A 25,334-nucleotide genomic window follows, 5' to 3' on the forward strand; every position below is an offset into this window, starting at 1 on the left:
CTTGCTAAGGGTTACGAGGCTAGTAAACATTTGTGGCAGGATTTGAACTCGGGTCTTCTTTCCTCCATCATTGTACTATATTAATTTTATTACCATATGGTATGCCCTTTCACTGGAAGTCATCAAACAGAATTCTACTTTTCAGGGGTATTGTTGAGGATTTCTGGCAGTTAAAGAAGTTTTCAAGGTGACTAAATTGGACAAGATAAAGAAGCTTCATGACATAGAGGAATTAGGAAGACCTGGGTTCTGATCCTACTTATGACACTAGCTGTGGAAAAGTCATGTAATTTCTCTGTGCTTCAGTTTCCTCATCTGTAAAATAAGAGTTGGGCTCTACATCTTTGAATATCACTTTCCATTCTAACTCTATGAGGCTATGTAGGATCCTTTGACCTTTTAGCTTTGAAAAAAGGTGAGTAAACTCAACTCATCCTGCTCTGTCTCTGCACCCCCAGGGCCATGTTTGCAAACCTTCCAGCTATCCACCAGGACACCAGACCTTCCCAGGGTGAACATCATGCAACTTCTCTGTTTTCCTTCCTTCCTTCCTTCTTTTGCTTTCTTTCATTCTTCTTTCTTTCCTTCTTTCTTCTTTCTTTCCTTCTTTCTTCCTTCCTTCCTTCCTTTCTTTCTTTCTTCTTTCCTTCCTTCCTTCTTTCTTTTCTTTTCTTTCTTTTCTTTCTTTCTTTCTTTCTTTCTTTCTTTCTTTCTTTCTTTCTTTCTTTCTTTCTTTCTTTCTTTCTTTCTTTCTTTCTTTCTTTCTTTCTTTCTTTCTTTCTTTCTTTTTTAAAAATCTTTACTGTCCATCATAGAATCAATACTGTGTATTGGTTCCAAGACAGAAGAGCAATAAGGGCTAGGTAATGGGAATTAGATGATTTATCTAGGGTGACACAGCTAGGAAGTATCTGAGGTTATATTTGAACCCAGGACTTCTTGGCTCTCAATTCACCAAACCAACTAGTTGCCCCTAAATAAATGTTTCTTAACTGATCTCCCTGTATTGTTGTTCCATCATTTCAATCCTGTCCAACTCTTTGTGATCCACTTTGGAATTTTCTTGCAGAGATACTGGTCCTTCTCCAGCCTATTTTACAGATGAGGAAACTGATCCTGTATACTTGTGGGCATATCAAGAGCTTGAATTCTAGTTGTAGCTGGAAGACACTACAGAGACCATCTAGTCGAACCTTTGCCCCATTTTTCAGGTGAAGAAACTGAGGCAAACAGAGGTGAAGTGACTTGCCTATAGTCATACAGCTCTAAGTATTTGAGGCAGGATTTGAACTCCAGTCTTCCAGTGTTTTAACCATCATGTGACTCCCTGTCTCTGCCTGTATTTATGTCTTCTTCTGTTTAGATTTAGGTGTACACAATAGGGGTGTATGGAGTGTTCAGGAAGGGGTAGTATCTCTGGTATGGAGGGCTTGTTGTGCCCTCTTAGGGCAGCTCTCCAGCCTCTGACCCTCACCTGACACCCAGCTCTCACTTGTGGCTCCCAGTAGCTACTAGCATGCAGCAGCGGCCACACCCCAGGCAACGGCTTCGACAGGCCGGCTAAACCTTGTGAGGGTAGCCATTGGGTCGTCGTGGACCCCTGGTGAACCAGGGCTTTGCTCACCCAGCATGTGAAGACTGCTTCGGCAGAACAGGCGGAAAAAACCAACAAGAAGGTTCAACGGCTGAGATGGCGATGCAGCAAAGCACTGTGGAGTGCTTAGGGTATGTTGGAGTACAAAAGACAACACGGCCATCCAATGCAGCTGAGGAAGTCTCCAGGTGTAATGACTTTTCATACCACTGGACCCAGGCTTCCAAGGCCGAGAGAGTGGGACTGTCTTTGGACTTCAAAGCCACATGAGGGTACATCAATAGATGATAATGCACAAAGACAATTGTCATTCTCGGTCACCGAGAGACTACCACTGTACACAATAAGGTAAGAAAAAGAGATTGAGGGAATGTGAATTTTAGATTTTCTCCACCCTGATTAGTCTTTAAAATCCTAGCAACCAGGACTGTATACACCCCTACTTAAGAATCAAGTGTTGAGGAAGATGGCCTTACAGGAATGAGTATTGGCCAAAAAAAAAAAAGAAGCAAAATTCCAATTTTTGCAGATGATATGATGGTTTGCCTAGAGAATCCTAGAGGGTTGAATCAACTAAAAAGTTGATTGAAACAATTAATACATTCAGCAAATTTTCTAGATATGAAATAAATCCATACCACACAAATCATCAGTATTGCTATAAAACCCATCAAGGAGAGGTTAAAAGAGAAATCCCATTTAAAATGACTATAGTATCCAGAGGAAGAACTGTGGGGGCAGAAACACAGAAGAAAAACAACTGCTTGATCACATGGGTTGATGGGAATATGATTGGGAATGTAGACTCTAAATGATCACCCCAGTGCAAATATCATATGGAAATAAGTCTCGGTCAATGGCACATGTAAAACCCAGTGGAATTGTGAATCAGCTACAGGAGGGGGTGGGAGGAGGGGAGGGAAAGCACATGAATTGTGTAATCAGGGGGAAATATTCTTAATTAATCAATTAAATAAAATTTAAAAAATAATTGTAGGATGCATAAAATAAATATAAAAATATAACTAAAAACCACTGTTTTTTTTACCAAAGCAAAGTCTGTAATTTGAATCTGTTACCCTAAAAACTATGATCCCCAGCAAAACTATAATTCCCATCACCCTACTCTCTTCCTGTCATTACAAGCTGACATAGACAGGAGTTAAATTCAGTGGAGTTCCCTCCTTTTGCTCTTTTTCCTTCCTGTTGTGGCTTTGGTGGAGCAGGCTTTTTTGAGCAGGTAGAAAACTTAGTCATGTGATTCTATTTTGTCATATAATAAACTTTATAAAAATAATACTTGAAGTATTAGATATTAATTTAAATCCTACAAAAGAGAGACCTAAATAATTGGAGAAATATTAACTGATCATGGGAAGGCCTAAGAATGTAATAAAAATGACAACACTACCCCAATTAATGTACTTATTCAGTGACAAACCAATCAAATTACCAAAGGATTATTTATTTTCAAAAATTGGAAAAGGGCAGATCTGGCCTCAGATACTTCCCAACTGTGTGACCCTGGGCAAGTCACTTAATCCCTATTATCTAGTTCTTACCATTCTTCTGGCTTGGGACCAATACACGGTATTGATTCTAAGATGAAAGGGAAATAGTAACAAAATTCATCTGGAGGAACAAAAGGTCAAGTGTCTTAAAGAAGATAGGAGAAAAAAAGTGGGGTGGAAGCCACAGGCCCCAGGTTTTAAACTTTACTCCAAAGCAGTAATACTTCAAGGAATTTGGCCTTGGTTTAAAATATAGAGCTATCAATCAGTGGAGCAGATTCCATATGTAATCTATACAAGCAAACAAACCTTATAGCCCAGGGTTTGACAAACACAAAGACCCCAGAGCTACTGGGATAAAGGCTCACTATTTCATTGAAAACAAAAAAACTGCTCAGACAATTGGATAATATAAAGAAGAACTTGTTAGTCCAACCCCTCACACCGTAGATGATGATAGGCTCCAAATGAATACAGACCTAAAGAGAAAGGATCAGAAATAAATTAAAGAATAAATAATAAATTAATAAATAAAAGAACATAAATGAATGAGCGAAACGAGGAAGTAAGTCCCTCTCTCAGTTCCCTAGATAGGTTCATGACCAAACAAAAGATCACAGTGTTTAGATAAAATGAAAATTTTAAAATATTTTTCCTTTAATATAATTTTATTTTTAAATATTTTTCTATGGTTACATGATTAATGTTGTCTCCCTCTCATTTTCCCTCCCCACTCCCAGAGCTGACAAGCAGTTCCATTGGATTATACATGTATTATCACTCAAATCCTATTTCCTTATTATTCATTTTTGTGATAGTCATCTTTTAAAACCAAACCCCAAATCATACCCCCGTACAAACAAGTGATAAAGCATGTGTTTTCTTCTGTGTTTCTACTTCCACAATTCTTTCTTTGGATGTGAATAGTGTTCTTTCTCATTAGTCCCTCAGAATTGTCCTGCTATTAGTGGCAAAGTTTATCACATTTGATTGTCCCACAATGTTTCAGTTATTACGTTTACAATGTTCTCCTGATTTTGCTCATTTCACTCCGCATCAGTTCATGGAGGTTGTTCCAGGTCACATGGAATTCCTCCAGTTCATTATTCTTTTGGACACAATAGTATTCCATCACCATCGTATACCACAATTTGTTCAGCCATTCCCCAATCGATTTCCTCCCTCATTTTCCAATTTTTTGCTACCACAAAAAACACGGCTGTACGTATTTTTGTAATGACAGATCTTTTTGCTCTCTTTTTTTAAAATCTCTTTGGGATACAACCCCAGCAGTTGTATGGCTGGATCAAAGGGCACGCATTCTTTTAAGTCCCTTTGAGGATAATTCCAAATTGCCTTCCAGTATGGTTGGATCAATTCACAACTCCACCAGCAATGCATTAGTGTCCCAGTTTTGCCACACCTCCTCCAACATTTTCCCTATTGGCCAATCTGCTAAGTGTGAGGTGGTACCTCAGAGTTGCTTTGATTTGCATTTCTCCAATCAGAAGGGATTTAGAACATTTTTTCATGTAATTATTGATAGTTTGTATTTCAAAATGAAGAATTTTGATTTTGTTATTGTGCAGTCATTCAGTTGTTTTGATTACATAAATTTTTTTTAAACCTTTACCTTCTGTCTTAGAATCATAATAAGTATTAGTTCTAAGGCAGAGGAATGATAAAGGGCTAGGCAACTGTAGTTAAGTGACTTGCCCAGAGTCACACAGCTAGGAAGTGTCTGAGATTATGTACAAATTAAAAAGCTTTTGCCCAAACACATCTTTGTTTTAAGCATTTTCTCTGACTATTTCCTTCCCCTAGAAGGCTTTTCTACTCTTCACCCACCAGCTTCCCATACTCTTGACTCAAATCCCATCTTCTACAGAGTTTCTCCCAACTCTTATTTCTTGCGCCTTACCTCTGCCAACATTTCTTATTTTTCTTGTATGTATTTTGTTTATGCATACTTGTTTGCTTATTTTCTCCCCTGTTTGGGAGCTTGTTGAGGACAAAGATTCTGACTTGCCTCATTTTGTCTCTTGAGTCTAGCATAATGCCTGACAGGGATAGGCACTTTAAAAATAAACATGTATTTATTGACAATGGGAAATAATTTACTCAGGGGGGAAAAAAGCTTTGCAGAAATTTTCTCTGATAAAGATCTCATTTCCAAGATGTAGAAAAAACTGATTCAAATATATAAGAATAAGAGCCATTTCCCAGTTGATAAATGATCTAAGGACACAAACTAGAAATTCTGAAGGGAAGAAACCTAAGCTATTTATAGCCATGGGATGCTTCAAATTGCTAATAATGAGAGACAAGCAAATTAAAGGAATCCTGAAATTCCACCTCACATCCATTAAAGATGACAAAACTGAAAAATGACAAATTTTGGAGCAGTTATCGAAAAACAGTCATTGTTCAATACATTGTTTGTGGAGCTACAGATGGATCCAATCATGTTGGAAAGGAATTTAGAATTATGCACAAAAAGTTTTGAAACAGTGCACACCCTTTCATCTAGATGTATCAATGCTATATTGATACCTGAAAGAGATCAAAGAAAAGGGAAAAGATATACAAAATGATCCATAACAGCTTTTTTATTGTGGTGGCAAAAACTGGAATATATGGTGGTGGTTGGCAACTGGGAAATGGCTGAACAAACTGTGATAGATAATTGTGCTGGGATATAAATTCTGTTGTGCTAAAGGAACAACAAAAAAAATGGTTTTCTAGGAACCGAAACACATATGAATTGATGGAATGTGAAATTAGCAGAACCACAATAAGTTATGCTATAGCATCAATATTATAAAAAATAAGCAATATTGAAAGACTCAAGAACTCTGATCAACCAAATGATCAACCATGATTTCAGAAGACTGACAAAGAAGAATGCCAGTAACTACTTGAAGGCAGAGAGATGTTGGATTAATATACAGAGGAAGAAATGCATTTCTGAATATGACCAATGACCAATGTAGAAATGTTCTGCTTGACTGTAATATATGACACAAAGGTTTTACAGTCTTCTTTCCTTCTTTTCTTCTTTTCATCTCTTTCTTCTTTCCTCCCTTCTTTCCTCTCTTTCTCCTTTCTTCCCTCCCTATATTCCTCCTTTGCTCAATTCCTTCCTTTCTTCCTTCCTCCCTCTCTCCCTCAGTTTTTTCTTTTTTTCCTTTTTTCCCTTCTTCCTTCCTTCATTTCTCCCTCCTTCCCTCCTTTCTTCAGTTTCTTCTTTCCTTTCTTTTTTTTCCAGTCAGTAGAGGAATTTGGGGAAGGAGAAAAAATACTTGATAATTAAAAAATAAAAAAGTTTTAATTTATATAATTTCAGAGAAACCTAGAAAGATTTGTATGAACAGATGCAGAAAGAAATAAGTGGAAACAGGAAAAACAATTTATGCAACAATATTGTAAAGACAAATAACTTTTGCAAGATTTAAAAACCGGGCAATGCAATGATCTACCTCTGTTCCAGAGGACCAAAGAGGAAGTCTGTAGCCCATCCTCCTGACAGAGAAGAGATGACCTAGAGCAGCAGAATCAGACCTACATTTCCAAACACAGCTAACATGGGAAATTGTTTGGCATGACTATGCTTATCTGTTATAAGGGTTTCAATTTTCCTTTTTTTTTTTCTCCAATGGTAGGAGGTAGATGGTAGAGAGAGCAGGAAAAGCAAAAGAATTGCTGACAGACAGAGACAATCAGAAACAGAGAGACAGAGAAGAGTATCATTAAAACATTTTTTAATGTTCAGAAGAGGACAGAAAGAAGGTCAGATACAAACAAATAAGTAGAACAGCTTTGATACTTGTGTGCTCAGGGCAGCTAGGTGGCTCAGTGGATAGGGCACCAGGTCTGGCGATGGTTGGTCTTGGGTTCAAATCTGACCTCAGACATTTTCTAGCTGGGTGACCCTGGGCAAGTCACTTAACCCCCATTGCCTAATATTTACCATTCTTCTGCTTTAGAACTAATGCACAGTATTGATTCTAAGATGGAAGGTAAGATTTTTAAAGATGTTGACTTTACTATGTACTTAAGATGTGCATAATATAGATAGGCTTGTCTTATGGATTCAGGTGCTAGGTCTGCCCTTAAATCACTATAGATTCTTGGGCAATTCCTCTCCCCTCTCTGGGCCTCCCTCTATAAAATAAGGTTTTGACAAAAGGATCACAAAGGTGGCTCCCAGCTCTGATATTTTGGATTTAGTAATTCCAGTCTTACAAAGAAGTTTGGAAAAACCTGTCTGACCACCCAACCCCTGCTCAACAAGCCCCTGTGGCCTCCTTGCCCTGTATTCAGTCAACCGGAATTTCCTGAGCACCCATAGGGCCCAAACTAATTGGCATTAGTAGGAATGAAGACCTAGCGTGGGCAGAGTCTGTGGGATACCAGGCATGGGGTTGGATTTAAACTTATAGGGTGTCATTTCAGGGCTGCAGGGAAATCCCCGTGTGATCCTGAAAAATACCTCCCTTCAGACCTTGCCTGAGGCCTGTGGCTCAAAAGGAGAGTCTAGAATTGGAATAAAGCCTCCTAGGAAAGAGGAGGCTACCATAGAGACTACCCTTAGAACAGAGAATGTCAGAACGGAGAACAGAGAATGCCAGTTAGAGAATGGCAGACCTGGAAGGTCCTTAGAACAGGGAAGATCAGAGCTCAGAAGGTCCTTAGAACAGGGAAGATCACAGCTGAGAAGGTCCTTAGAACAAGGAAGATCACAGCTGGGAAGGTCCTTAGAACAAGGAAGATCACAGCTGGGAAGGTGCTTAGAGCAGGGAAGATCACAGCTGGGAAGGTCCTTAGAGCAGGGAAGATCACAGCTGGGAAGGTCCTTAGAGCAGGGAAGATCACAGCTGGGAAGGTCCTTAGAACAGGGAAGATCACAGCTGGGAAGGTCCTTAGAACAGGGAAGATCACAGCTGACAAGGTCCATAGAACAGGGAAGATCACAGCTGGGAAGGTCCTTAGAACAGGGAAGATCACAGCTGGGAAGGTCCATAGAACAGGGAAGATCACAGCTGGGAAGGTCCTTAGAATAGGGAAGATCACAGCTGGGAAGGTCCATAGAACAGGGAAGATCAGAGCTGGAAAGGTCCTTAGAAAAAGGAAGATCACAGCTGGGAAGGTCCATAGAACAGGGAAGATCACAGCTGGGAAGGTCCATAGAACAGGGAAGATCACAGCTGGGAAGGTCCATAGAACAGGGAAGATCACAGCTGGGAAGGTCCTTAGAACAGGGAAGATCACAGCTGGGAAGGTCCATAGAACAGGGAAGATCACAGCTGGGAAGGTCCTTAGAATAGGGAAGATCACAGCTGGGAAGGTCCATAGAACAGGGAAGATCAGAGCTGGAAAGGTCCTTAGAAAAAGGAAGATCACAGCTGGGAAGGTCCATAGAACAGGGAAGATCACAGCTGGGAAGGTCCATAGAACAGGGAAGATCACAGCTGGGAAGGTCCTTAGAGCAGGGAAGATCACAGCTGGGAAGGTCCTTAGAACAGGAAAGATCACAGCTGACAAGGTCCATAGAACAGGGAAGATCAGAGCTAGAAAGGTCCATAGAACAGGGAAGATCAGAGCTGGGAAGGTCCATAGAACAGGGAAGATCACAGCTGGGAAGGTCCATAGAACACGGAAGATCACAGCTGGGAAGGTCCATAGAACAGGGAAGATCACAGCTGGGAAGGTCCATAGAACAGGGAAGATCACAGCTGGGAAGGTCCATAGAACAGGGAAGATCACAGCTGGGAAGGTCCATAGAACAGGGAAGATCACAGCTGGGAATGTCCTTAGAACAGGGAAGATCACAGCTGGGAAGGTCCATAGAACAGGGAAGATCACAGCTGGGAATGTCCTTAGAATAGGGAAGATCAGAACTGGGAAGGTCCATAGAACAGGGAAGATCACAGCTGGGAAGGTCCTTAGAACAAGGAAGATCACAGCTGGGAAGGTCCTTAGAGCAGGGAAGATCACAGCTGGGAAGGTCCATAGAACAAGGAAGATCATAGCTGACAAGGTCCATAGAACAGGGAAGATCAGAGCTGGAAAGGTCCATAGAACAGGGAAGATCACAGCTGGGAAGGTCCGTAGAACAGGGAAGATCACAGCTGGGAAGGTCCTTAGAACAGGGAAGATCACAGCTGGGAAGGTCCATAGAACAGGGAAGATCACAGCTGGGAAGGTCCTTAGAACAGGGAAGATCACAGCTGGGAAGGTCCATAGAACAGGGAAGATCACAGCTGGGAAGGTCCATAGAACAGGGAAGATCACAGCTGGGAAGGTCCTTAGAGCAGGGAAGATCACAGCTGGGAAGGTCCTTAGAACAGGAAAGATCAGAGCTGGGAAGGTCCATAGAACAGGGAAGATCAGAGCTGGAAAGGTCCATAGAACAGGGAAGATCACAGCTGGGAAGGTCCTTAGAACAGGGAAGATCACAGCTGGGAAGGTCCTTAGAACAGGGAAGATCACAGCTGGGAAGGTCCTTAGAACAGGGAAGATCACAGCTGGGAAGGTCCTTAGAGCAGGGAAGATCACAGCTGGGAAGGTCCTTAGAACAGGGAAGATCACAGCTGGGAAGGTCCTTAGAACAGGGAAGATCACAGCTGACAAGGTCCATAGAACAGGGAAGATCAGAGCTGGGAAGGTCCATAGAACAGGGAAGATCACAGCTGGGAAGGTCCATAGAACAGGGAAGATCAGAGCTGGAAAGGTCCTTAGAACAGGGAAGATCACAGCTGGGAAGGTCCTTAGAACAGGAAAGATCAGAGCTGGGAAGGTCCATAGAACAGGGAAGATCAGAGCTGGAAAGGTCCTTAGAACAGGGAAGATCACAGCTGGGAAGGTCCATAGAACAGGGAAGATCACAGCTGGGAATGTCCTTAGAATAGGAGAATAGGGAAGATCACAGCTGACAAGGTCCATAGAACAGGGAAGATCACAGCTGGGAAGGTCCATAGAACAGGGAAGATCAGAGCTGGGAAGGTCCTCAGAACAGGGAAGATCACAGCTGGGAAGGTCCATAGAACAGGGAAGATCACAGCTGGGAATGTCCTTAGAATAGGAGAATAGGGAAGATCACAGCTGACAAGGTCCATAGAACAGGGAAGATCACAGCTGGGAAGGTCCATAGAACAGGGAAGATCAGAGCTGGGAAGGTCCTCAGAACAGGGAAGATCAGAGCTCAGAAGGTCTTTAGAACAGGGAAGATCAGAGCTCAGAAGGTCTTTAGAACAGCACTTAGGGCAGGTGTTACTAAACTAATAAATTTATACATAATAAAACTGACACAAAAATAGAAGTAAAAAACAACCACAAAGTAAAGACACTCTAATCCTAGGGGGAATGGATTGCCAGTGACATTTGTTGACCTGGAGAAAGACACAGTCATGTCTGTGCTTCGGGAAAATTATATTGGCAGCCAAAGAGCCTGGAGACAAGAAGGCAAATTAATCAGTCCAAGGGAGAGGTGAGGAGGGTGGTGGCTATTAGTGGAGGGGAGACAATTGGAGAGATGTTGTGAGGCAGAATGGACGAGCCCTGCCTAGGGATTGGATTCGGGGAGTGGCAGGGAGATTGCAGTCAGGGATGATGCTGGGAAGACTGGAAAGATGGCGTGGAGGTCCCCTCCACAGCAGCAGGGAAGCTGGGGGAGGTGGGTTGGGGCAGAGAGATAGCACAAGCCCATCCAAGCTCCCTCCTCTGGAGTGACTCACTGTCCCACCCAACGAGGGCAATGAGAAGGCAGAGACAGGGCTCTTACTCAAGAGGGGATGGAGGTGGCAGGGAGGGCGAGCCAAATCTTGCCAGGGGCACTGCGGGTGCTATGAGTGACCATTCATTTGGCTCACAGTGACCCTAAGAGGCCAGCATTGGACTCAGACGGGAGGGGGATAGCAGAGAGGCAGGGTGGGCATTAAAGGCAGGTGTGGTCATCCTGGACCCAGAATGGAAAGGGGGGCCCAGCCTCTCTTCTAACCTTGGCACTGTTAATGAGCACCCCTTGGCGCAAGCCTTGGCCTCCACTGCCTCTCAGAACAGAGAGGGCCCTTAGACTAGGGGATGTCACAGGTAAGAGGGCCCACAGAACATGGCATTTCCAAGATGGGAGGAATCGGAGAACAGGCAATGTCAGAGCTGTCTCAAGATTGGAGACAGATGTGTCTACTGAATTAGGGGGATGGGGAAAGGCTGACAACTCTGCTCTGTAAATAGCCTCTGGGAGCCATTGTTCCATGGGAAAAAAACCATAATTATGAAGTGAGATGAGGAACTAGACCCTCCTAGACATGATGGATTTATAATACCATTTCTTTTCTTTTCTTTATTTTAAATCCTTACCTTGGTCTCAGACTCAATACTGTGTACTGGTTCCAAGAGAGAAGAGCAGTAAGGGCTAGGCAATGGGGGTGAAGTGACTTGCCCAGGGTCACACAGCTAGGAGGTGTCTGAGGTCAACTTTGAACCCAGAACCTCCCATTTCGAGCCCACTGAGGCAATTAGCTTCCTCTCAATAGGTTTTTAATCGATAGTTCCAGTGTGTTTTCCTTTTGGAGACTGAAAGGGAAGGCCATAAGAATCGTAACAGGAAATGAAAATACCTGTTCATGATGATAAATCTATTAAATATTATAAACTAATAATTTTACTTTTAATTTCTAGACTAAGCAACCTAGGCTGAGTTCTAGGGGACATTGGACTTCTTACCATCTTTGTCTTTCTCCATCAGATACCCATGTTGGGGAAATGGGGACTTAGATCAGCATCAAGGAAAACTTCCCATACTGGGCTGCACCCACAAACCACCCAGTTGGGGTGCCCAATTCCTCTACACAGAGAATCCAAGTCAAGTTCACTGACTTATTACTTGCAGACTCGATTCTCTTTCTTCTTTGGAAATCAGGTCAACATCTGGCCCTCTCCAGTGCTGACATCCATCTCCTGGCTATCATTAACTGGCTCTGAAGGTGTATTAGCCAGCCCTTTCCCTCCTTGAGGTAGAGAGCATATAGATCAGGGGTTCTTACCCTGCAGGGACTGTGAACTTGTTTTTGCTGGAGTTTTAAAACATGGTACTGATTCCAAAACCAGGCAGGTCAAAAACAGAGAAAGAAAACTATAGGCCAATCTCCCTAATGAATATAGATGCAAAAATCTTAAATAGGATACTAGCAAAAAGACTCCAGCAAGTGATCAGAAGGGTCATTCACCATGATCAAGTAGGATTTATACCAGGGATGCAGGGCTGGTTCAACATTAGGAAAACCATCCACATAATTGACCACATCAACAAGCAACTAGCAAGAACCACATGATTATCTCAATAGATGCAGAAAAAGCCTTTGATAAAATACAACACCCATTCCTATTAAAAACACTAGAAAGGATAGGAATAGAAGGGTCATTCCTAAAAATAATAAACAGTATATATCTAAAACCAACAGCTAATATCATCTGCAATGGGGATAAACTAGATGCATTCCCAATAAGATCAGGAGTCAAACAAGGATGCCCATTATCACCTCTACTATTTGACATTGTACTAGAAACACTAGCAGTAGCAATTAGAGAAGATAAAGGAATTGAAGGCATCAAAATAGGCAAGGAGGAGACCAAGTTATCACTCTTTGCAGATGACATGATGGTCTACTTAAAGAATCCTAGAGATTCAACCAAAAAGCTAATTGAAATAATCAACAACTTTAGCAAAGTTGCAGGATACAAAATAAACCCACATAAATCATCAACTTTTCTATATATCTCCAACACAGCTCAGCAGCAAGAACTAGAAAGAGAAATCCCATTCAAAATCACCTTAGACAAAATAAAATACCTAGGAATCTATCTCCCAAGACAAGCACAGGAACTATATGAACACAACTACAAAACACTCGCCACACAACTAAAACTAGACTTGAGCAAATGGAAAAACATTAACTGCTCATGGATAGGACGAGCCAATATAATAAAAATGACCATCCTACCCAAACTTATTTATCTATTTAGTGCCATACCCATTGAAATTCCAAAATACTTTTTCACTGATTTAGAAAAAACCATAACAAAGTTCATTTGGAAGAACAAAAGATCAAGGATATCCAGGGAAATAATGAAAAAAAAAAAACACATATGATGGGGGCCTTGCAGTCCCTGACCTTAAACTATATTACAAAGCAGCAGTCATCAAAACAATTTGGTAATGGCTAAGAGACAGAAAGGAAGATCAGTGGAATAGACTCGGGATAAGTGACCTCAGCAAGGCAGTATACAATAAACCCAAAGATCCCAGCTTTTGGGACAAAAATCCACTATTCGATAAAAACTGCTGGGAAAATTGGAAGACAGTGTGGGAGAGACTAGGAATAGATCAACACCTCACACCCTACACCAAGATAAATTCAAAATGGGTGAGTGACTTAAACATAAAGAAGGAAACCATAAGTAAATTGGGTAAACACAGAATAGTATACATGTCAGACCTTTGGGAAGGGAAAGATTTTAAAACCAAGCAAGACATAGAAAGAATCACAAAATGTAAAATAAATAATTTTGACTACATCAAACTAAAAAGCTTTTGTACAAACAAAACCAATGTAACTAAAATCAGAAGGGAAACAACAAATTGGGGAAAAATCTTCATAGAAACCTCTGACAAAGGTGTAATTACTCATATTTATAAAGAGCTAAATCAATTGTACAAAAAATCAAGCCATTCCCCAATTGATAAATGGGCAAGGGAAATGGATAGGCAGTTCTCAGATAAAGAAATCAAAACTATTAACAAGCACATGAAGAAGTGTTCTACATCTCTTATAATCAGAGAGATGCAAATCAAAACAACTCTGAGGTATCACCTCACACCTAGCAGATTGGCTAACATGACAGTTATGGAAAGTAATGAATGCTGGAGGGGATGTGGCAAAGTAGGGACATTGATTCATTGCTGGTGGAGCTGTGAACTGATCCAACCATTCTGGAGGGCAATTTGGAACTATGCCCAAAGGGCAACAAAAGAATATCTACCCTTTGACCCAGCCATAGCACTGCTGGGTCTGTACCCCAAAGAGATAATGGACAAAAAGACTTGTACAAGAATATTCATAGCTGCGCTCTTTGTGGTGGCCCAAAACTGGAAAACGAGGGGATGCCCATCAATTGGGGAATGGCTGAACAAACTGTGGTATATGCTGGTGATGGAATACTATTGTGCTAAAAGGAATAATAAAGTGGAGGAATTCCATGGAGACTGGAACGACCTCCAGGAAGTGATGCAGAGCGAGAGGAGCAGAACCAGGAGAACATTGTACACAGAGACTAATACACTGTGGTATAATCGAACGTAATGGACTTCTCCATTAGTGGTGGTGTAATGTCCCTGAACAACTTGCAGGGACCCAGGAGAAAAAAACACCATTCATAAGCAAAGGATAAACTATGGGAGTGGAAACACCGAGAAAAAGCAACTGCCTGAATACAAAGATTGAGGGGACATGACAGAGGATAGACTCTAAATGAACACTCTAATGCAAATACTATCAACAAAGCAATGGGTTCAAATCAAGAAAACATCTAATGCCCAGTGGACTTACGCGTCGGCTATGGGGGGTTGGGGGGGGGGAGGAAAAGAAAATGATCTATGTCTTTAACGAATAATGCTTGGAATTGACCAAATAAAATATATTTAAAAAAAAAAAAAAAAAAAAGAACTAGAAAGAGAAATCCCATTCAAAATCACCTTAGACAAAATAAAATACCTAGGAATCTATCTCCCAAGACAAGCACAGGAACTATATGAACACAACTACAAAACACTCGCCACACAACTAAAACTAGACTTGAGCAAATGGAAAAACATTAACTGCTCATGGATAGGACGAGCCAATATAATAAAAATGACCATCCTACCCAAACTTATTTATCTATTTAGTGCCATACCCATTGAAATTCCAAAATACTTTTTCACTGATTTAGAAAAAACCATAACAAAGTTCATTTGGAAGAACAAAAGATCAAGGATATCCAGGGAAATAATGAAAAAAAAAAAACACATATGATGGGGGCCTTGCAGTCCCTGACCTTAAACTATATTACAAAGCAGCAGTCATCAAAACAATTTGGTAATGGCTAAGAGACAGAAAGGAAGATCAGTGGAATAGACTCGGGATAAGTGACCTCAGCAAGGCAGTATACAATAAACCCAAAGATCCCAGCTTTTGGGACAAAAATCCACTATTCGATAAAAACTGCTGGGAAAATTGGAAGACAGTGTGGGAGAGACTAGGAATAGATCAACACCTCACACCCTACACCAAGATAAATTCAAAATGGGTGAGTGACTTAAACATAAAGAAGGAAACCATAAGTAAATTGGGTAAACACAGAATAGTATACATGTCAGACCTTTGGGAAGGGAAAGATTTTAAAACCAAGCAAGACATAGAAAGAATCACAAAATGTAAAATAAATAATTTTGACTACATCAAACTAAAAAGCTTTTGTACAAACAAAACCAATGTAACTAAAATCAGAAGGGAAACAACAAATTGGGGAAAAATCTTCATAGAAACCTCTGACAAAGGTGTAATTACTCATATTTATAAAGAGCTAAATCAATTGTACAAAAAATCAAGCCATTCCCCAATTGATAAATGGGCAAGGGAAATGGATAGGCAGTTCTCAGATAAAGAAATCAAAACTATTAACAAGCACATGAAGAAGTGTTCTACATCTCTTATAATCAGAGAGATGCAAATCAAAACAACTCTGAGGTATCACCTCACACCTAGCAGATTGGCTAACATGACAGTTATGGAAAGTAATGAATGCTGGAGGGGATGTGGCAAAGTAGGGACATTGATTCATTGCTGGTGGAGCTGTGAACTGATCCAACCATTCTGGAGGGCAATTTGGAACTATGCCCAAAGGGCAACAAAAGAATATCTACCCTTTGACCCAGCCATAGCACTGCTGGGTCTGTACCCCAAAGAGATAATGGACAAAAAGACTTGTACAAGAATATTCATAGCTGCGCTCTTTGTGGTGGCCCAAAACTGGAAAACGAGGGGATGCCCATCAATTGGGGAATGGCTGAACAAACTGTGGTATATGTTGGTGATGGGATACTATTGTGCTAAAAGGAATAATAAAGTGGAGGAATTCCATGGAGACTGGAACGACCTCCAGGAAGTGATGCAGAGCGAGAGGAGCAGAACCAGGAGAACATTGTACACAGAGACTAATACACTGTGGTATAATCGAACGTAATGGACTTCTCCATTAGTGGCGGTGTAATGTCCCTGAACAACTTGCAGGGATCCAGGAGAAAAAAACACCATTCATAAGCAAAGGATAAACTGTGGGAGTGGAAACACGGAGGAAAAGCAACTGCCTGAATACAGAGGTTGAGGGGACATGACAGAGGAGAGACTCTAAATGAACACTCTAATGCAAATATTATCAACAAAGCAATGGGTTCAAATCAAGAAAACATCTAATGCCCAGTGGATTTACGCATCGGCTATGGGGGGTGGGGGGGAAGAAAAGAAAATTATCTGTGTCTTTAACGAATAATGCTTGGAAATGATCAAATAAAATATATTTTAAAAAATAGTTTGATTACTGTATTAATCCGTGTATTGGTTCCCTTGGCAATCCTCCTATGTATTTTATTTGACACATGTAAAGACATGATTCTAGGGGCAATTAGACAGTACAGAGGAAAGGGCACCAGGACCTGGAGTCAAAGGACTTGGGTTCAAATATGACCCCAGGCACTTCTTAAATGTATGACCCTGGGCAAGTCACTTAACCCCCATTGCCTAGCTCTTACCCTTCTTCTATCTTAAAATTGATACTAAGCCCCAAAGTAAGGGTTATAAAATAATAGTAATAAAATAAAAGCATGCTTCTGTGGCATCTCTAAACTTTCCTAGACTCCCAGTGGGGTTCATGACCCAGAAAAGGGTAAGAATCCCAAATGTAGAAAGATCATGGGTTTGCTGATGCTCTCCTCCAAGCTCTCTCCTTGTCTTAGAGTCTACTTCTTACTAGCCTTTTCTGCTCTTTCCTTTCTAGATCAAAGACCATCCTACCTAGCCAAAGAAGGACTGAGCAACCTTGTCTTCCCTCCCGGTCACCTTATCTTCATTTCACTAACCCCAGTCAGCTGTCCTATCTCTTCTTTTCCTCTGTGTAGGGGGGGATTTGGTCCATTTTTGTTGTATCCTCAGGCTCAGGTCATTCTCTGCTTCAACTCTTCTGATCTTTTTTAAATATGGAATCCTTCATGAATCTTCGTGTCATCCTTGCAGAGCAGCCATGCTAATCTTTTCTGTATCGTTCCAATTTCAGTGTACATACTGCCAAAGAAGCACTCCTGATACTCTTCTTTTTAAAAATATTTTATTTTCCCAATGACATGTAATTACACTTTTTAACATATTTCCCGAATTTTTGAGATCCAAATTGTTTCCCTCCCTTCCTTTCTTCCTCCCTCCCAGAAATGGCAAGCAGATTGATCTGGGTTATGCATATAGTATCTTGATATTATTCTTAAAGGACTATGTTAGACATGCAGTAGATGCTTAATAAATGCTGTTGATTATTTTTCTGGGGGCATTGTTGTCTCTCTCCAATAGAATGCCTTGAGATCAGAGAAGGACTCATTTTTGTCTGTGCATTTTCAAACCTAGCGGGTAGTAGGTACTTACCTGGAACAACTAGGTGGTGCAGTGGATAGAGCATCCAGCCTGGAGTCAGGAAGACTCATCTTCCTAAATTCAAATCTGGCGTCAGACATTTACTAGCTGTGTGACCCGAGACAAGTCACTTAATCTTGTTTGCCTCAGTTTCCTCATATGTAAAGTGACCTGGACAAGGAAATGGCAAACCATTCCAGAACCTTTGCCAAGAAAACCATAAATGTGGTCAAGAGGAGTTGGGTGTGACTGAAAACAACTGAACAACAGTGGCAGGCAGTGTGCTGTCTGAATGATTGATCATCTTATCTACTCTTGTTTCTATCTTTTTATTTTTTTTAAACCCTTACCTTCTGTTTTGGAATCAATACTGGGTATTGGTTCCAAGGCAGAAGAGTGGTAAGAGCTAGGCAATAGGGGACAAGTGACTTGCTTAGAGTCACACAGCTAGGAAATGTCTGAGGTTGGATTTGAACCTAGGACCTCCCATCTCTAAGCCTGGCTCTCTATCCACTGAGCTACCCAGCTGCCCCCCCCTATCTTTTTTAAAAAACTGAATTCTATCAATAAGGCCTCTGTGCATCCACTAGTTCCTTAGATAATTCTACCTTCTCCTTTTCTGAATCATTTTCTTTGGATCTTCAGCATTCTATTCTCCAAAGCTTTCCATACCTCTTGGGCTGACTTCTCCTACAGAGTTTTAATCCTCAGGTTCCTATCTCTCTATCATTTCTTTGAAATAGCTAGGTGGTCCAGTGGATTGAGTGCTGAGCCTGGAATCTGAGTTCAAATCCAGCCTCTGATATTTTGTATCTGTGTCATCTTAATTTTGTTTATCTCCATTTCCTCAAGTGTAAAATGAGCTAGAGAAGGAAATGGCAAAGCACTTCAGTATCTTTGCCAAGAAAATCTCAAATGGGGTCATAAAAAGTTGGACGTGACTAAACAACAACAACAAAATACAAAGGAAGTATCTCTGATTATTCTTAGCCTTCCTCTCCTCAGTCATCAGTTCTGAGATACAGGTCTCATTTCCACCCCAACAATCAGTTCCTTCTCGTGGGCAATAAGCAGGACCAAAATAAATCCCTCTTAAGGTTACCTCCATTTTTTGAAGGGCGAATCATTTTTTAAAGCCAAGGAATCATTTGTTTCTCTGCTTTGAACAGAAAGAGACAATTCCAGAGGCTATCTGGGGAACTTTCCTCCCCAGTATTAGTTCCAGGTGTGTGATCTTTTTCCTGAATTCTTCATCAGTTTCCTCTTCCTGTCCAAATGGTCCTTACTAGGCGATGTCATTGTCGCTTTTCTTTCCTTCACTGACATCCACAAGGCTTCCTGCTTACCACTTCCCATGCCCCTTTGGGTTCCAAGATTTCCACACATAGCATATGTTCTTAAGTATACAATACTATTCAAGCAACAGGAAACAAAGCAAGTGCCCTTCAACCAAGGGATGGTTAAACAAATTAGAGGAGAAGAGTGAGCCCTGCCTCTAAAGCTTACAAATGGGAAGAAAAGGGAAAACACTAAGATGAACTCCTATGAAAGAGTCAGTAGAACCAGAAAAAGCAACTTGCACAATGATTTCAACAATGTAGAGGAAAGAAACCAAACCCAACCAAAATACAACTGGGTAATTATTATGCCCAAACCTGGATGTGAAGAAGAAAAGAGAAAATGTATCCACACACACACACATTCTTTGCAAAGATGGATGATTATGGGTATGGAACCTACTAAATTTTAACTGCTCTACACTGCACTAGGGCTTTTGGGACAAATGCTATACTCATAGACTCAGTTGCTCTTTGTGTTAGTTTTGCTTTCCCCCTCCTTCTTTCTATTTTTCTGTCTTTCTGTCTTTCTTTTTCTTTGTTCAAGTGTTGGTTTTCTAAGGAAGAGAAGGGAAAGGAATATTTGTTTCTTTGTTTATTTCTTTGTTTGTTTGTTTAAACCCTTATTTTCTGTCTTAAAATTAATACTGTGTATTGATTCCAAGGCAGAAGAGGGGTAAGGGCTAAAAAACGGAGGTTAAGTGACTTGTCCAGGGTCACCCAGCTAGGAAGTGTCTGAGGTCAGATTTGAACCAAGGACCTCCTGTCTCTAGACTTGACTCTCAGACTACTGAGTCACTTAATGGCTCCAGAAAGTAATATATTTTTAAATGAAGCTGATATAAAAGCAACAGATGTCAATAAAAATGTAAATATATACATATAAGTATGGATGGATGAGTGGATAGAGGTGAGGATGAATGGACCTACAGATGGATGTGAGGATGGATGGTCAGATGGGGGTATAGATGGATGCATGGATGGATGTGTGAATGGATGAATATGCAGATGGATAGCTAAGTGGATGGATGAATATGTGGATGGATGGAGAGAAGGGTAGTTGGATGAATGAGCTGAAGAATGGATATATGCCTATGTGTTTGTGTGCACATTCAATGCTCTACCCCGTTCTCTGGTCCTGTTGCTTTTGTAGAGTCCTAACCCAGAAATGGGTTCAAAATCACTGAGCAAGATCTGTGATGTCAAGTGGGCTTCTGTGTATTAGAATCTCTCATTCAAACTACGTATTAGCCACACTTTGTCCTTGGATACATAGACCCCTGGGACCTTGGTTTATTGTTGGCTTTTTTCTTGGATTTGGCCTCTAGTGCACCGGGATATTTCTGTTGCTTTTCTTCTTCCTAGAATCCCCCCTATTCCTGCAGGCACCCTGCTTTCCAACTTCAGAATCAGCCTGGAATAGGCTCTCTCCCTCATCCTCCCTCTCCAGCATTCCTTGTATTCCCTCCCATCAGGTGGAGGACAGAAAGTCCTCTTGGGCGCCCCATAGCTCAGCAGGAGAAGGCTTCTTGGAAGAGGTGGGGTTGTTTGGAAGGTGAGAATGTTTTTGTTTTCTAAAAGTTGAAAAGGTCAGGACTCTGTGTACTCCGGGGTCCTTTCCGAGAATGACACCTCATCGGAGACACTGCTGTCCCTGACCATCCTGGTTCCCTTGGGGCCCCTTCTTATCTCTTCGTCCAAACCCAGCAGGGGCTGATGGCCATGGCTGATAGATCATCATTGACGAAAGGGGACCCCGTGCCCCCAAGGACTGTTTTGAAAAGGAGCTTGTGTTTTGAACACAGGATTGCGCTACTGGAGGGCATGGTAAGGGTGTCTTTTCTGAGAAAGGAAAATTATCAGAGACTCAAACTCCCAGTTTTGCTCTAACTTTCCCTGACCTAAACAAGAAAGAAACCCTGGGGAGGAGGAGCTCAGGACTTGGCCCAAAGGATAGGGTGCTAAACCCAAGTTCAAATCTTGTATGATCTGGCAGTTTACTTGACTTCTGTTTGCCTCAGTTTCCTCCTCTGTAAAATGGGAATCATAATAGCACCTACTTCCCAGAGTTGTTATGAGAACTAAATAACTAATAACACATGTAGAGCACTTTGCCAACCTAACAGGGCTATAGAAATCCTAACTATCATGATTATGATGAAGAAGAACTGAGTCAGAGCAGCTGCCATGCTTTGGGCCTCCACTTTCCCATTAGTGAGAAGGGTAATCAACTCAGCCTGGTTATTGTTCTACTTAAGGCACAAGATCCTTTTTCTTCTTACATTTCTAGACTTTTTTTTCTTTTTCTTCTTTTCTTCTTTCATTTCTAGACTTTTTCTTTTTTCTTTTCCTTCTTTTCTTCTTTCATTTCTAGACTTTTTCTTTTTTCTTTTCCTTCTTTTCTTCTTTCATTTCTAGACTTTTTCTTTTTTTTCTTTCATTTCTAGACTTTTTCTTTTTTCTTTTTCTTCTTTTCTTCTTTCATTTCTAGACTTTTTCTTTTTTCTTTTCCTTCTTTTCTTCTTTCATTTCTAGACTTTTTCTTTTTCATCTTTCATTTCTAGACTTTTTCTTTTTTCTTTTTCTTCTTTTCTTCTTTCATTTCTAGACTAATCAAGTTTTAGAGAGATAGATGGGCAGATTTGGAGGGATGCGAGGACACTAGCCAACCCATCACCACACACGTACTGAGTTCCTCCCAGGTGCCAGGCGCCGGGTAGATGCCAGCCACATTTAAATACAAAGAATGAAACAACCCTGGCTTGTGATGAGTTCACATCCTATTGGGAAAGATGAACGTGTACCAGGTATAGCGAAATAAATATATAAATATAAAGTTAATATAGACAATGCATTATATTGTTTATTATGAGTTTTATATGTGATATAATATATTTTATATGTTATAGGATATGTTTTTTATATAAAGTTCATCTATATAATAGTTATCCCTTCCACATTGTAGGGATTTTTCTTCCCCATTTGTAGTAGGGGGGGAAGAGAGAGAAAACAAAAGTTTATTATTTTTAATGTTTAAACATCAAAAAATAGAATGTCAGAATGGGGATGAGCCTTCAAATACTGGGATTTTAGAGCGGAGAGGAACCTGAGGCTATATGATTTCAAAATTGGAAAGGGACCCAAGAACATGAAATATCAGACACGTGAGAAATCTTAGCAAATGGGATATCAAAGATGGGAGGAGAACCCTTAGAATATGGAATATTAGAGCTGAGAGGGATCTCAGAACATATACTATGAGAATATAGAGTAACTCATTTTCCTTGAACTCTGTAAAATTCTACCCTACTGATTGTTTTCTTCTTCATTAATGTGGCCCACTAGAAAATGTGCTTGATGTGAGGGGACCTGAATTCAAGTCCCAGCTCTTTGAGATACTGCCCATATGACCTTGGGTAAGTCACTGAAAATCTCTGGGCCTCATTTTCTACATCTGTAAAATGAGGGGGCTCCATCTGATGCACTAAGATCTCTTCCTGTTTTAAGCCTGTGGTCCTATGAAGCCATGGTCTTCCCTCCTTTGTTTCCAGCATGTCATATTCTCATTTGTTTCCTCCTGCTTCTCTGGTCTCTCCTCTTCTCTCTCTCCTCCTTTCTTTTTCTTTAATGAAGGTATTTATCAAAGCTTTCCCCTAGATTATAATCATTATTATCTTCTTCCTCCTCTTCGTCTTCTTCCTTTCCCTTCCTCCCTCCCTTCCTTTCTCTCTCTCTGTCTTTCTGTCTCTCTCTGTCTCTCCCTCCTTCCTCCTCCTTTCCCATTTCAGTCTCCTTCCCTTCCTCCTTCCTGCTCTCCTGTCTCTCTCAGCACCTTCTCTCTCATCTTTCCCTAATGACTCCAAACCAGATTAGCTTGGTATCCTGCAAGGAGCCCAGGATTGGATCCTGGCTGTGACTTGTAGCAGCTGTGTAACCCTGGATATGTCATTTCTCCAACATGAGCCTCAGTTTCTTCACCAGTGAAGCGAAAGATTGGACTAGACAGACTTAAATCCCTTCAGGCTCTGGGTGAGATGACTCACATATCCCTATCTCCAGTTCTCCCCCAGCTCCAGACTTGAATAAAGCCATTATTATTACATGATCAAAGCTTACAGGGACCTGTAATAGGTGATAGACTCCTCTCACAAACATCAGTGCATCGGAGCTTCACAGAGACCCTATGAAATAGGCAGGGCTTCTATTATTATGACCACTTTATAGGTGGGAAATCTGAGAGTCAAAAGTCATTCCTCAAATGCTAAATGGTCAAAGGATAGGAAAAACTAATTCTCAAAGAAAGAAGTACAAGCTCTTAACAGTTTCCTTTTAAAGTGCTGCAAATCATTTGGAACTATGCCCAAACGGCGCTAAAAGACTGTCTGCCCTTTGATCCAGCCATAGCACTGCTGGGTTTGTACCCCAAAGAGATAATAAGGAAAAAGACTTGTACAAGAATGTTGATAGCTGTGCTCTTTGTGGTAGCAAAAAATTGGAAAATGAGGGGATGCCCTTCAATTAGGGAATGGCTGAACAAACTATGGTATCTGTTGGTGATGGAATACTACTGTGCTCAAAGGAATAATAAAGTGGAGGAATTCCATGTGAACTGGAACAACCTCCAGGAAGTGATGCAGAGCGAGAGGAGCAGAACCAGGAGAACATTGTACACAGAGACAAACACACTGTGGCACAATTGAATGTAATGGACTTCTCCATTAGTGTCAATGCAGTGACCCTGAACAACTCAGAGGGATCTATGAGAAAGATGCTCTCCACATCCTGAGAAAGAACTGGGGGAGCAGAAACACAGAAGAAAAACAACTGCTTGATCACATGGGAGGGGATATGCCTGGGGATGTAGAATCTAAATGATCACCCTGGTGCAAATATCAATAATGTGGAAATAGATCTTGGTCAATGACACATTTAATCCAAATGGAATTGCACATCAGATACAGGAGGGGGGAGGGAGGGGAGGGAAAGAACATGAGTCTTGTAAAGGTGGAAAAATAATCTAAATCATCTAATTAAATTATCATTAAATTTTAGAGAAATCCAAATTAAAGCAACTCTGAGGTTCCATCTCATACTGATCAGATTGGCAACAGTGATTACAAAGGGGAAATGACAATTGTTGGAAGGGCTGTAGGAAGAGGGGGCAGAATGAGACCTTTTTTAACATGGTCAATTCAGGAATCTGCTTTGCTTGATTGTGCCTGTTTGTTGTGAGTTTTTCTTTCTTTGTTCTTTCCTGTGAAATCTGCCCTTCCTTGCAAGTCAATTTCAAGCCTGTCCTTTATACAGTACAAACATTCCCTCTTCTAAAGAGTCTTTTCTAGTTAGAAGGTCCTAGGTTCAAATCTGACCTCAGACACTTCCCAGCTGTGTGACCCTGGGCAAGTCACTTAGCCCCCACTGCCTAGCCCTTACCATTCTTCTGCCTTGTAACCAATATACAGTATTGATTCCAAGGTGGAAGGTAAGGATTTAAAAAAAATTAAAAATAAATAGTCTTTTCTGATTTTTTTCCCCAATGAAGTACAGTCTTTCCTTTCCCATTTCCCATTAACACATCGTTTCCCTCTTTCTAACGCATCAGTCATATATTATTGGGTCCTGTAAGTATCTGTATGGTGACATGGTGCATAGAGTGTTGGGGCTGCAGTCAGAAAGACTCATCTTCACAAGTTCAAATCCAGCCTCATACACTTACTAGCTATGTGACCTTGGACAAGTCCTTTCACTCTGTTTGTCTCAAATTCCTTATGGGGGAAATGAGCTGGAGAAGAAAATATATCTCTACCAAGAAAACCCCAAGTAGGGTCACAAAGAGTGGAACATAATTGAAAAACTGAACAACAATGTGTATCTCCCTTGCTCAAGAATGGTAATGCCTCCCATTTACCTCTAGGATTTTAAGGAGTCATTAAGATTGATTTGATAGTATTGACTTATTGACATTATTGTCTGATTTGACATTATTGCCTTTCTCAAATTGCACATTCCTGCCTTACTGCTCTTGCTGTTTCTCAAACTCAGCACCCCATCTCCTGCCTCAAACAATTTAAATGAAAGGCTCTCCATCTTTAAACAGGGGCAGTAAGTAAGTTTGATAAAAGAAGATCTGATGAATGGGATGGAGGATTCCCAGCCTGAATTATCAGCCCGATGG

At 40.9% G+C, this 25,334-nt stretch overlaps 1 non-coding gene across 1 annotated transcript; it reads right to left on the bottom strand.

Moving 5' to 3' along the window:
- Window positions 1-17,392: 17,392 nt before the first annotated feature.
- LOC130454863 (U6 spliceosomal RNA) lies at window positions 17,393-17,498 on the bottom strand. Its single transcript, XR_008912650.1, has one exon. It is a non-coding gene; the product is annotated as a U6 spliceosomal RNA (small nuclear RNA).
- Between the last annotated feature and the right edge of the window lie 7,836 nt (window positions 17,499-25,334).

The sequence above is a fragment of the Monodelphis domestica genome, chromosome 5 (genome assembly GCF_027887165.1).
Source record: "Monodelphis domestica isolate mMonDom1 chromosome 5, mMonDom1.pri, whole genome shotgun sequence".
NCBI classification, from domain to species: Eukaryota; Metazoa; Chordata; class Mammalia; order Didelphimorphia; family Didelphidae; genus Monodelphis; species Monodelphis domestica.